Here is a 13,891-nt window from a genome sequence, read left to right as displayed (position 1 = left end):
CTCTCCCACCCCCAAACCTACACGCTGAAGAGAACGTGCATCCCCGATATGGCTGTGGAATGCAGCTGCTCGGCCAGCTTCCTCCTGGCCTGCTAGCTCCCCAGCCAGGCGCTCTATCTGCCTCTTGGCCAAGCACCTCCTGGAGTATTGTTCACCTTCACATTGTAACTAAAAACACTGTTGCCAAAAGCAATTTTTGGACATGACTAGTTTTCTCTCTAGTGAAACCAGATCTCAATTTAACAGTTGCCTTCTAACTGGGTTGGTCTCACTGCATTTAAGCCAAATATGGTCAGGTAAAAAACAAAATCCAAAGACTGCAAAGTTGTTCTGTTTCCATTACTTCCCATTATCATGATTTCTTCCAATCATTATTAAGTCTTAATTGGTGTCCTTCAGTGTTTCTTCGAATCCAGATCTGTAAGGAATGCTAGGTCTAAATACGAGATAGGGTGGGGAAGAGGGAGAGGGAAATGCAGACAGGTAGTGAACAGTCCCAAAGTATCTGAAAATCAGAAAGTCCTGTTAAAGAACTACTTTGCGTTCGGATACTCCTCACCCGTTAGCAGCCTCACCCGCAGCAAGCACACTAGTATCCCTCCCTCCGTGAATGCCACACTTCAGAAAGGCAAGGCGGAGTGAACCCAGTCTCCAAATAGCACATCCAAACACAGCAGTCTATTTGCTGTGCCTTAAAAACCTCAAACATCAGGCCAATTTAACATGCTATTTTAGATCCCCTCTTCAAACGGCTTAGTGGGTACAAGAGTTGACTCTTCCATGTGATACTGAGAACGGTAAAGAAAAGCTCTACAGAAGAAACAATGTGGGGTATGGTAACCTACCACCTAGTGGTTAAGTCTGGTGTCAGAGCGAGCTGAAAAACCTGCTGTACAGAACTTACAAGAGAAAGGGATCGGGGGCAAGCCAAAACAGCCGTCAGCCTCCAGAGAAGAAAACCTTGTATACCGCTCGTGTAGTTGATCCTAATTGACGCCTTTTCCCACTAGAAGCTGAGAAGCTGACGTCCACACATGACCTGCCTGCTTAGGTGTTAACCACCCAGTTCTGCCTTCTAGCTCCCGACTCACAGAGAATCAGAGGCCGCCAGACTTCCATTCCACTACGACACTATGGCCAAGTGACGGTGGCCAGGATAATCTTCATGGAATAGTATATTCTTTTAGTCAACACATTTGGTAGGCACCAATGCACCCAGTGCCTGCCATTCCAGGAACATTTATGGAAGAAAAGATGGTCCTTTCCAATCTGTACACGTGTTCCGACACACAGTGTAGTAACCAAATGGTTTTGTCACTGAATTTCACTGCTTCTTTAGGAACAGCTAGATACAAGCCTTATCTAGATGGTTTTTAATTCAGGCCTCCAAAAATCAGAGGTCAGGCTAGGAGGCTTATTAAACCGGTTACTTCACACGCCTATCTGACAACTTTTAATTTCCTCAGAAGGGTTTGCTCCTAAGGGTGAAGAACTTGACTCAAAGGTAAACAGCAATCATCGGGGAAAAAAAACACTAAGAAAGCTCACTGAGAAGTGGGTAGCGGGTACTGTCTGTCTCACTGCTGATTATCTGAAAGGGCCAGCATCCCTTTCTATTGACTTTCTGAGACAGTCCCGAATTTATGTAATCTCAGCAGGTCCTTCTTCCTGCTCTCAAGTCTTTAAGTTCTCAGTCTCCCCTGATGGGGCCTGAGTTTCTGTGGGGGAGGGAATGGGCAAGCTGGCCGACACAGCACACATGTTCCTCTTGACTCCACCGTCTGGCTTCTCAACAGTGATAGGATCTTGATCTCGATCTCTCCATCTCTCTCTCTCTCTCTCTCCCCCCCCCAGAATCCAATTCCAGTCAAAAGAAACTCCTTTCAAAATGGGATTCACCTTGATCTTTCATCAATGTTGGTGGGAGGAAGGGGAGAGGCAACACCAGGGCCCACCCACATTGCTGAGTCACGGAAGAAACGGGGAGGAAGGAACATAAAGCTTGGAAAACTCTGCCAAAGAGCGGTTCTACCCTTATCAGCTTCTCTCTCTCTTTTCACAGGAGACAACACAGTTTATTAGCTTCTATTATCTCCTAAAATGATCTAGTAAAAATGAGTGATCTGGGCCTCCAACTGCCAACTAGAGGTAAAATTAAGAGGTTAAAAAATGGCTACAAGTAGGACAGGAAAGAGTTTCCTAATCCTTTGAAAACCACAATTTACAACAGAACATAACACACATCTTGACTATGTTTCGATGCCCACTTGGCTATCTCCCTGTCCATACTTTCCTCATCCTTGCCCACTGCCAGTGTTACATGAAAACGTGCCAGTCATTCTTCTTTGCTCCTGACGTTGAATTATCATCAACTCTGTCAAAATGTTTTTTGGAGTACAGGTGACTGAAGGAATCTAGGTTCCTGAAACATACCCATGACATCAGTGATACACCAAAGGTCTCCCCATCTCACCCCCCCCACCACTGTTGCACTTTCTATTTATTTTTCCAAGTTTATTATGATCACTTTCAACATACAAAAATTTTAAAAGAAGAGTATAATGAACAGCTGTAAACCCTGCACCTAGACTGAAACTTTCCGTTTTCTGTATTAGGTTTCTCTCTGTATATGTGTACATATGTACACACGCATACTTTCAAATGGTCCTGAATGAAAAAAAAGGTTGCAAACACACAGATTCACCAATTCTTCAGAATGCATCTTCTAAGAACAAGGATATCCTCCTACAGAATCATGCTAATATTATCATAACTAAGAATATTAATAGAAAAATATTGATAATTCTCTATTATCAAATATCCAGTCTGCATTCAAACTTCTCCAATTATCTCAAGAATGTCTTTCATAGTTGTAGACCCAACAGCCTTCTTCCAACCCAGGATGGAATCAAGGTTAAGTGCATTTGGTTGTTAGGTCTTTAGTGTTGCTATTAATCTAGAATAGTCCTCCTGTTTTCCCCCAACCCCCCACCCCACCTGCTGTGATACTGACTTTTCTTGAAGAGCCCAGGCCAGCTGCCTTATAGAATCTCCCATATCCTGAATTTTTCATTCTGTTACCTTCCTGTTAACTGGAAGTTTAATTTTGAGGTTTGATTAGAAAGAGGTTAAAATTTTGGCAAGAATATTTCAGATGATGTTGTATACTTCACCTTGCATCATATCAGGTGGCACATAACATCAGGTTGTTCGACTCTCAGTGACACTAAACTGAGCCCTTGGTTAAAGTGAGGCCATCAGTGTTTGAAAGGTATGTTTTCTCCTTTGCAAGTAAAGGGTAATTTGTGGGGAGATACTTGTCAGCCTGTTAATAGCCTGTTCCCTGGTGACTTCACCATCTGTTCATAATCCTTGCCTGAACCAGTTATACTGGGGGGCGTGGGGGGAGGGTGGTTACAGAATCATGAGGGTTTTTTCCTATTATTCCTTCTGTATGTGTTAGCTGGCACTCTTTGGTAATGAAAAGCTTTTCTTCTCCCTCTCTCTTTCGCTATCTTTTTTTTTTTTTAGCTTGTCATTCATATTTTTATTTATTCAATATGTTACACTCAATTACCCAGTGAGTGCACAGAATGTCCCAATTGTCCCCAATTGGGCCAGCAGCAGCCTCCTTCCAGCTGACTCTTCTGTCCTTTTGACGTGACCCCATTCGAGCACGTCCTTCCTTTCTGACATAGGAAGACATACCGGGCCCACCTTCCCCTTGCTCTTCTTCTGCTTCAAACCAGGAATCACCGTTTCTCCCTGGAGCCCTGCCTTCTTTCAGTGGAGAATGGTATTTAGAAACTAGTATCTAGGTATAAGGTGAGCTAATTGCTACTAGAGGCGTCCGTGCTTCCAGGTTCTTTCAGTGGAGAGAAAAATAAATCTTTGTTTTACTCATGAGTTCATATTGATATTTCCATTTCAAATTTAACATGACTGTTAACTTTTAATGTCCTATTTGTATCTCTTTTCTCTTATGTTGACAATCTTAGTCTCTAATAGCAATAATATATTTACTTGCTTTATTCTATAATACATATAAAATCATTCTTATTATGTAAGACTAAGATTACTAACAATAATCTACAGAGCAAAGTGTCGAGATTTCATTGAAGTTCTTTTTGTCCTTCGAATATATTTCACAAAGGCTGTATAGTCGAAGTACTGTTTTTTGGGTGACTATATCAATTTGATATGTAGTTCATTTGTTTATAAGCAATTTTAAGGTTTCCTTTTCTCCTGTTTAATTTTATTTTTTGATATATAAAACATCTCCCAAGTTTAAAAGGTATATTCAAAGAGGTCTCACTTCCTTTCCTATCCCCCCAATCCTGCCCCCCCCATTTTCATTGGTTTCTGGTTTATGTTTATTTTTGGAGGTAGAAAAAAGCAAGTATGTATTTATATTTTTATTTTCCCCTCTCTTTCTTCCTCACAAGGTAGCATGCTAAAACATTCTGCACCTTGTGTTTTTTTTCACTTGGAAATCACTTTGTATTGGTTCACAGAGTATAAGAATCAATAATTTTTGAATGTTGGGAAAGACAGAGCCAGGTTACTATTGTTCAACTTACATGTTTGTAATAAAAGTCATTAGCCTTAATTCACAGTCGTTTTTAAAGCCAATCTTGACTTTAAATGTAGCTTAGCTCATAAAAAGTTAACTGGAAAACTTTACTGCAAGGTGTGCTGGCATGTTCTTTAAGATGAGAACTTGTCAACTACTTACCAATAGGTAAATCTGTATTCTTCAAGTTAATTTTTATGAAAAGAAAAGCTAATACCAAAAGCAAGCGATCAGTGGACAGCTTTAGAAGATGGAATCTCTCTGGCATTTTGAAAGGTAGCCACACAGACGGAGTAAATGCCTTATGTCTTAGCCCACCAAGAAGGAACAAGATTGGAGACATATATATAAGAACAATTCTTCTTTCCTTGATCTGGAAGTCTAGCTTAAGTGAAGCTGAAAGCCAATTACATCTTACAAATTCAAACCCTCTTCTATGGTTGCTTCAGTGATTCCCACCTGTGAGTCAGCTCAGTATTTGGGAAGGCCGTCTCTAACTACAGGTGAAAGACACAAAAGCACTTGCCAAATAGTATTAATATATGGCAGAAGAACTATTAATATAAGCAGGGCCCAATAAGTGGCTGCCGAGTCTATGCTGGCCAACTTTCTGAACCCTGGACTAACACCCCAAAAGGCTAATGAGACGGAAACCAGGTCAGTTTTCTAGTCACCATCCACCGCCTCCCATGAAGCATAGGCTCAAGGGAGGAAACAGCCATCAAAACTCAACATTAAATACAATAATCTGACTTGAAAGACTTAGTGTTAAATAGTAGCTATGTAGTAACAGTATCACGAGTGGAAAGGACCTTTCAGAATCCACACTGTAGTGAGAATGGATCATTTGAAGTTCAAAGGACAAGGTGAAATCACCTTAAAGGTCAGCTGCAGCTGGCTTTAGTCTCCCAGCTCTTAAAAACAAAACAAAATATTACGCCTCTAGGAGGCGACTAGAGACCCAACACATGGATAAGAGTCTATCAAAGACAATCAGGCACGTCAAAAACATTAAGTGTATTTTTCATTCTAGAGAGGCAATATTTACCTTCTTGACTTTCTAACTTGAGATGCATATGTTCAATTTTAGATAAAATCTCAATATAAAATCACAACCTTAGCTCGTAAGAAACAAGCTGGTTGCAAGGAATAGTTGGCTGCACCTTCTTTGGGGGCTACTTAAAAGGAAGGGCTACCTATTGCTCCAGAATGAATAGAGTACAACCCCCCGCCCCCCGGCACCCCAGACCAAAACACAAAGTTTCTTGACCTATGACTTTCTGAACAGCCATTTTTTAATGAGTGGCGAGGAGAGATGCACAAGGATAAAAAGCTCTTGCTTTAGGTCGTGTGGCAAAGCAAAAGTCAAAATCGAATTTTGTATAGGAAAAGTTACTCAGCAAAGTGTACCAATAAATAACGCTGCTAGAGTATCACTGATCTATATATTTTTCAAACCTTTTGCTTAAATCTTGGCATACAAATACCAAGTAAAATCACCAGTAAATCAGGACTTTTACTTAAAGCTGATTAGAAGTGTGAAATCTACACTTGCTAGTGTTGTGAAAACCAAGGCCGGAATGCCTCGATTTCTATGACCCTCTAGTTTAAGCAGTCTGCCTCAACATTAGTGGCTTGCAACTATGATTTCCTTCTGCTAGACGATTTACTGCTGCTTCAACTTGAAAAGGGTGAGAAGAGCCCAAACACGCATTCTGGCCTTAACTTCCACTGTCTTTTGGGGGTGGACTGGAGAGAATGTACGGGCAGTCTAATCCTGACCACTTTACTTGGAAGAAAGAAATGACCCAGAATTTCCTATTGGCATCAAAAGCAATTTAGCAATTCTACCTGGATTTATTTATACAGGTGGTTTTCAATTTGGTATGGTTAAAACTGGCCAGTGATTTTTTTTCTTTTGGTCATCTGAGAAACTTGCTATTTTCATAAGAAATGACCATACTTTAAAGCATGCAACAGAGAATGTATTTTAAATGTGCTTTTAAAAGCAGTTTATTCAGCCTACGCAGAATGGTAATGGGGAACTTTTCTTTCACATTATCAGAGAATATGCCCTTAAATTGAGAACATTCCACTAGGTTCCTTCCTCATCTGTCATGTGCCACTCAACCAGTACCGCTCCACGCCACCTTGCATCTTATGTCCGAAAGATCTAGCAACATTGGAGCTTTCCAATACATTATATTAAATTTGGGGACCCCAAGTAAAAAAATTTTTTTAAAAGACATTTTGTCACTGATGATTTCCCACGTGCTGGTACCAATTCTCTGACTCTACTATGACTAAAAATAGTATTTGTGAGGTTATTAATTTTATTGAAATATTCTGGGGTTAAGTAGTATATGTGATTACTGAATCTTTGTTTTATATCCATGGTAGACATTTATTTAAAGTACTCATTTAATGAATGAAGAAAAAAACTCTGGTTATATGTTTTTTAATAGAATTTTTAAAAAACAAGCTGAACAGAACCTCAAAAGAAATCTAAACAGACCCAGGAAGAGAGGTCTGAAATTCCTTCGATCATTTTGAAGGGCTTCTTTAAAACTAGAAAATAAAAGTCATCGGTAGTATTATTGTCCCTTAGATTGGGTAGCGTTGGCTTTAATGCATCATTGAACAATGAGATGTGCTTGTATCAGTAGCAGATTGGAAGAGTTCACAGCAGAATAGTCTGTCCATCCGCTGGAGAGCAGTTACACACGGAACCAGAGAAACGAGCACAAGCCTGCAAAGAGCCCCCAAAGAGGTGTTGGCCTGTGGTTATACTAAAGCCCAGATTTCAGGGAGGTAAAGGCAGAACTGGCCGAGGACTCTGCGTGTTTGTTGTGCTCCAACCTCTAAATCTGGTCGTGATTTTTCTACATAATTCTTTCTCCCCGCGTCCCAAACAAAATTTCATTCATGTTTCTGTAGCACGTTACACATTGTACTAACCCTGAGGCAGGGTCTGGCCATTCATTCAAGTCAAACACCAACTCTTCCAGGAACAGAGACATACTGACATTGAAGATATATAAAACAAAGCCTTATCTGCCCTCCCATTTTAATTCTGTGTTCTGTTCGATAATAAAGCAAAAGTGACAGACCCCTTCAGGACCAAAAATAAATCTCTTTTTGTCAGGGTCTCAAATTCCCTCAGTGTGGCTTAAGGAGGTAGCTGCTGTCCTGGTGACCCGAGTGACCAGCTCAGCCAACTGTCTCTCTGGGCTGTGCCTTCCTTTTTTCCTATCATCTTTCTGCAATCTTTGCTCTTTGGCTATTTCCTTAGCCCCTCAATCAACTCCTTTTGTCATTTCCTCGGTTTTGAAGCCAGAATTTCACTAAAATGCTCTCACATGATCTTTATAATTTTACTATCACCGTTAGTCAAGAAATTCACAATGTAAATTATCATGTTAAGGAAATCCTCATTTTCTGAGGAGATTTTTAATCCATTGAGTCCAAAAAGCTCAGCCAACCAGAAACTAGAGGTGGGACTGGGGACAGAGAGCCAAAATCATTAGCATTTCTAAGGGAACACAGAGTCAAGAAATGCTTTTGGCTTAGTGGAGGCCTAGCCATTCCTCATAGTTACTTTTCCTAGAGACACCCTCAAGTTCTTTGCAAATTTCTTTGGCTGTACACAGGAAGAAACTATAACCAGTCCGGTTAGGAGATAACAGTCACAAACACCCAACTCATGGCCTGGCTTTCCCCAAATCACACTCTCAGTTCTAGGCAAGCATTCTAGGTGTTCAGCCTGGAGTCCATGGATGGGCCAATTGCTATACATACGTACATATTTCTGGAACGTGACCACAGCTCTGACAGAGCTCCAAGTCCCACATGATTAAGAACAACGACACTAAACTTACATGACTCAAATAAGAACGTCCTAGGAGTATAAGCTCCTTGGGATATGGACCTCTGTCTTGTTCACTGATGTATCCTGAACACCCAGCACTGGTCCTGGGACACAGGAGGTGCTCAACCCTGAGCTGACAGGCCTGCACGATTTCTGGCCTGGCTTACTCAGAACGCCCTGGAAAAGAAGAGTGAGCATAGGCTACTTTCAGGACCTGAACACTGGAAATCTTCACATGGGCACAACGTTTTTCCTCAGGGCCAAAGTCATCCAAGATAGGTGGTAGCTCATTACCACCCAGTGCAGATTTCATAACAGTTTTGGCAAGCCTCGCTAGGTAACCTAAAAGAGTGGCTCTAAATCTGGGATCTTTCAAGTTCGAGCTATTTCAAAATGCACATACACCATCCCATTTTCCACCTGCCCCTTCCCCTAAATCCCTCCCCATTTTGATGAAGTAGGTCTGGGTTAGGGCCCCAGTCATGAATATTCTGAAAAAGCTGCTTAGGTGACTGATACTGTCCCTTCCTTCCCACTGCATGAGAAGCACTGATCGGACATAATCTCAGCAGGATCTGAAAGAGCGAACACAAGCATAACGGGTTTACCAGGCTCTTGAGAAAGCAACTCGAGGAATGCAGGAACAAATGGGCTGGCTGCGGCTGGTTTGGAGATGCAACAGTAAGGCAAAGGAAGTAGAAAATGTGCCTCTAGTTCCAACTCCATCTGTCAGGTACAGGCAATTCATCAGATGGACACACAAGGACTTAGGAGAACATGACGCAGAGCCTGTCTGAGAAAGACACTGTATTTTCACAGGGGCTTGATCCAAACTCAGCGGAAACTGGCAAGGTGCTCTCATTCCACACATGCCCAGCGCTCAGCTAAACCCCTCCCTGTGGAGTCAGCAAAGAATGTGCCGAATTCCGACCCTCTACTCCCCAGAGAGGAGGGGCTCCTTCCCCAGAATGCAAGCCTGGAAACTAATCTCACCTCCACTCCCAATTACAAACGCAGTAGAGAAATGAGGGGCCTCCCAACAAGGGCGCTCTCCTAACCTTTATGATTTGTAAATGGCCTTTACCCCATCTCACTAAAAGCCAAGCCTCTGCCAACCTCAATTCATTCCCAATTGGCAAATAAGAACAGAAACCACCCCCAGAGTAATGTTTCCCTCTGGGAAATCCTGGGGAAGGGGTGCAATAGGGTCAGTCCTTCTAACAGGCATTTTCCTTGGGCTCACAACAGTTTGTTACATTTAGAACACCATGTTCCCAACCAGCTCCATCTCTTTTCTGTTATAAACCTGAAGTAAACAGATTCTACAGCAGCTACCCGTCTGTTACCAAGGCCACTGTATTGATCGGTATAATTAACATTCACAATTCATCTACTCCAGCATGACAAGCCAGCTGGGCCGCTCTCCCTAAGAACTGAACATTGGGAATCTTCATGTCTTGTTTGCTAAGAAGTCTGGTGCTCGGAAGCTGGGCACTAAAAACTCAAGCACTGAGTAAGGAGTTAGAGACCACCTGGCCACCCACAGGAAGCTGAATTAGTTACCAGAACGACTGAACACAGCTGCCATGTAAAGCTGCAAAATTCTGAAGGTCTCCCTCCCCCTGTACCCTGCCACGGTCACGTACCTTGCCGCGGTCACGTACTTTAGGGAGACGTCACACATAAAACCCTCAGCGCCAATTAGAGCCCGAGTTCCTGGTTAGGACAAGCCCTGGCCCAATTCCCAGAAGCCGACCTCTAAAGAAGGTGTATTTCAAAGACAAGGGCGTATATACAAAGCTTTTGAACTTGGAGCTCAGCCTTCGGTTTCAAAGGGGCAGCTGGGGTTGCAGAACGAGCAGCAGCAGAAGTTTGCCCAGCACTGCTGGGCAGAGCTGTTGGTTGCCACTTCCAGGACTCCAGCACACATTCTAAAATGAAAGCGTAGGAAGCCTCTGTTCCTTAAATCAAGCACACGTGTAAACCAGAATACCAGTTTCAACTTTGGGTAGTGTCCCTAAGGCTAAGGGTTTATAATGTAGTGGGAAGTTCAAGTTCCCTTTCCCACGATATCTAAGGATACCCCTAAGCTTCTAGCCTCTTGCCCTGTGGTTCCCATGCTACCGGGCCACGTATTCTCAAGTCTCCTCCCGCACCTCTTATTTCTGGCAGTACAAAGGGATCTACTATGATGCTGGCCATTCTCATCAGTCTCTCACCTGAAGTACTCCACTATCACCCACGTGGGAGGGGTGTAAGTTAGGAAACCAACCTGTGAAGGGGAAAGTGAGCCAAAGCCATCAAGCATGTCCAGCTCATTTTCCCCTAGGGATCGTCATCCCACAATGGTTTTACTCAGTAAACAATTACTGACAGTATTATGTGCCAGGTACCACGCACTATACGTACGTGTGAGATACGGTCCTTGCTCTCAATATGCTTGGACTAGAGAAATCAAATGAAGAATAAGATTGAGATAGCAAGTCAGTCCTGAATAGTCTGAGAAGTACTACCCTAAAATCAGACCGATACGAAACACACGGGAGCAAACTACTTTGTTTAGTTTTGGTACCCAGTCTCCCTACTCTACGTGAGCTCCCTACTCTCAACACTATGGGATATTTAGTTAAAATCAGCCATGGAGCTTTAGGGGCACCCACAGTTCAGATGGAGGGCACTGGAGATAGTATAAAACCACCCAAAGTTGCTGGTTCCAGTGTGCATAAGTTCCTGAGTTGAACCCTCAAGGCGCTGATAATGAGTCTCTTGGGAAGCTGAAAAGCATCCCAAAGAGGGGGTGACAAAGAACGCCAACAACCTCAGCTTTTTTCTAAAGATAAACTACATCTGGAAACTTAATCTCAGCAGTTTCTGGATCCGTAAAAAGAATGAGATATTATGGCTAGAGGCCTGCCCTTCCAAATCAGGGTTTTAAACCCAGGATCCATGGATGAGTTTCAGGGAGTGCCATGCTGTCTTCTGAAAGTGTATGCAAGTGTTTGCGCTCCTGAACTTTCCTGAGGAAAGACTCACGATTTTCTAAGATTCTGAAAGGGATCTGTGACTCAGAAGATTAAGAACCATTGTTCTAGAGTCTCTAATCCAGTGACTATCTCAGGAGCAATCCCTCCAACTGGCAAAAGGGACACTTTAAGTTCTCTCCTTCCCCAGAGCTCTGTATCCTTGCTGACCTCTCTTCTGAAATAACAGAGACGGGTTGCGCGCTTTGAAAATTCAAGGTGAAGAGCTCTTCAGCTCCTAAATAAAGCTGTCGTGACAGCCCCAATCGGTTTTCCTTACAGCCTTTGAGGAAGGAGATGGGGTGGAGGTGCTCAAAGAGGGCAAAGCAGCACCTCTGTCCTACTAACTTTCCTGATAGGTCCTCTTTTTTCATGTCAGGATCCAGAGATCATAATGGGACCAGGTCACAGCCCGAAAACTTTTGACTTGTGGTCAAGCCAGCCCTGGGGGAAAGGGAGAAAGTCATTCCCATTACACCCATGAAAATCTGCGCCCCCAAGATTCACCTCAATACAATTAACTAAAGTACTAGGAGAGTTGGAGTCATTTATGAAAAGCAGGACTCCCCGAAACCCTGACATTACTCAGCACAGTGATATGAAGAGCTTCATTCAGGAGGCCAATGAATGAAACATGGTTACACTCATCTCCTCCAGGCTTTCAACCCCTTCATTCGGCCACTCACCAATTCACCATCCAGCTCACTGTGCCCATGGAGATTGGCACATGAGCATTTTCCTTGGCACCTTGAGCACAGAGGCTCAGTGAGATTCCAGTGGTGCCATTGTACACACACAGGTTCAGGAGAAGAGAAACTCCATCAACAGCAGGGCTTGCTCTGGCTGGGCTTCTTCAGACTGTAAAGAACTAAGCCTGAGGCAGGTCCAAGCTGAGCAGCCTAGAACAGTGGGCAGTCACCAAGCCCTCCTGTTTAAGCCTCATTCTAGCACACAACTGAGTACAGGGGGACCATTTTAAAAGAAGTGAACTGGTTTGGACTGGTAAAGAACATTTTAAGCCAATTAAGCCCTACAGGTGGAATACAGAGGCACATTAGCTGAAGCACTGGGGCTTTCACGGCAGGAAAGCAGGAGCAAAAAATTCAAATGTATGATTGCACGTATACCGGGGGTGCCAAAAAAATGTATACACATGACTTGTATTCATCTTTTGTTATCAGTATACATTGAGTATTACAATTTTAATAATTTTTTCATTTCTTAAAATGTGTATAATTTTTTTTGTCACCTTCTGTATGTGGAATCGAAAATACAAAAGAAACAGACAAAACAGAAACAGACTCATAGATACAAAGAATGAATCGATGGTGATCAAAAGAGAGGGAGGCGGGGAGATGGGCAAAAAGGTGAACGGGATCAAGAGGTACAAATTCCCAGTTATAAAATAAATAAGTCACGGGACGTGATGTACAGCACAGGGAAACCAGTCAATAACGTAATACCTTTGTACAGTGACGGATGGTTACTACGCTTATCGTGGTGATCACTTCATAAGGTATGCAAATGTCTAATCACCATGTTATACATCTGAAACTAATATAATGGATGTCAACTATAATTTTAAAAAATGAAAGAGGGGAGGAGCATGCTCAGACAGTCCTAGGTCTGTGGTTCTGTCAGCGTCCTTTCCAGTCTCTCCCCCAGCACTCCAAACACTACCTTTTACAGGTAGTTCATCCAGCTCTTTTACTTGGTGTCCTGTTTGGGCAGGAAATGATTAAGTCCCACTGTATACTGCTAAGCCTACCAGTCATTACATATATGGAGATTAAAGCACCAGAATCCTTTAGAAAACTGAACAGAGGCAGGAATAAAAATGAAAGCAGTCTGAGCGTCGACAAATGCCTGGGTGTTCCACTCTAAGTCTGTAATTGCTGTGAGCAAAGGCCACACATTTCTGCAGCAGAAAATCAGTTATACATAATTAGGAGCAGGCTGTTTAGAGGAGAGAGAAACTGTGCCTGGGGGAGGGAGTTTCAGTACACAGGGATGTGATCTGAAGGTGACTATATAAAAAGATAAAGTCACAGCTCAGAGGAGGCTTTGGAATGGTTTCATGCAATTCACAGCTTCTAGTTTGGGAAGACTCCCAAACAACTGCAGATTGAAGAAACGAACTCCTGGACTCAGCCAGACTAGTGTCTGATAAACACCCCATTCTGTGGGTGCATGTGTGGTCTGGAGGACAGGGTGCTGGCAGGGTCAGGTAGAGCGTATCCCATTTCCATCACAAGCTCTACGTTCTCCCGTTGTCTATGTACCTCCTAGAAATCAGCAACTATTGTAGTGTTCAATAGGTGTAAGCTCTACATAAAACAACATCTTTGTCAGGTAAAAGTTTTTCCTGTTAAAAAGACGTTCCAATAGAAACATCTTTGTTTTGGCTCTTTAAGAATATTTCAAATAAGC

The 13,891-nt window shown here is 42.7% G+C and overlaps 1 protein-coding gene across 4 annotated transcripts in view; it reads right to left on the bottom strand.

Moving 5' to 3' along the window:
* The window catches only part of AHCYL1 (adenosylhomocysteinase like 1), a 36,059-nt gene that overhangs the window by 16,912 nt on the left and 5,256 nt on the right, over window positions 1-13,891 (bottom strand). The window contains exon 1 of one of the 4 annotated variants that reach the window (XM_074319133.1): window positions 9,050-9,248. The exons of the other annotated variants lie outside the window; for them this stretch is intronic. The gene's annotated coding sequence lies outside the window, so the exon portion shown is untranslated. Of the gene's footprint in view, window positions 1-9,049; window positions 9,249-13,891 lie in introns of those variants that run through there. 4 annotated transcript variants of the gene reach the window in all.

Source organism: Rhinolophus sinicus, linkage group LG14 (assembly GCF_036562045.2).
Source record: "Rhinolophus sinicus isolate RSC01 linkage group LG14, ASM3656204v1, whole genome shotgun sequence".
Taxonomy (NCBI): domain Eukaryota; kingdom Metazoa; phylum Chordata; class Mammalia; order Chiroptera; family Rhinolophidae; genus Rhinolophus; species Rhinolophus sinicus.
This window is presented reverse-complemented; position numbering and strand designations above follow the sequence as displayed.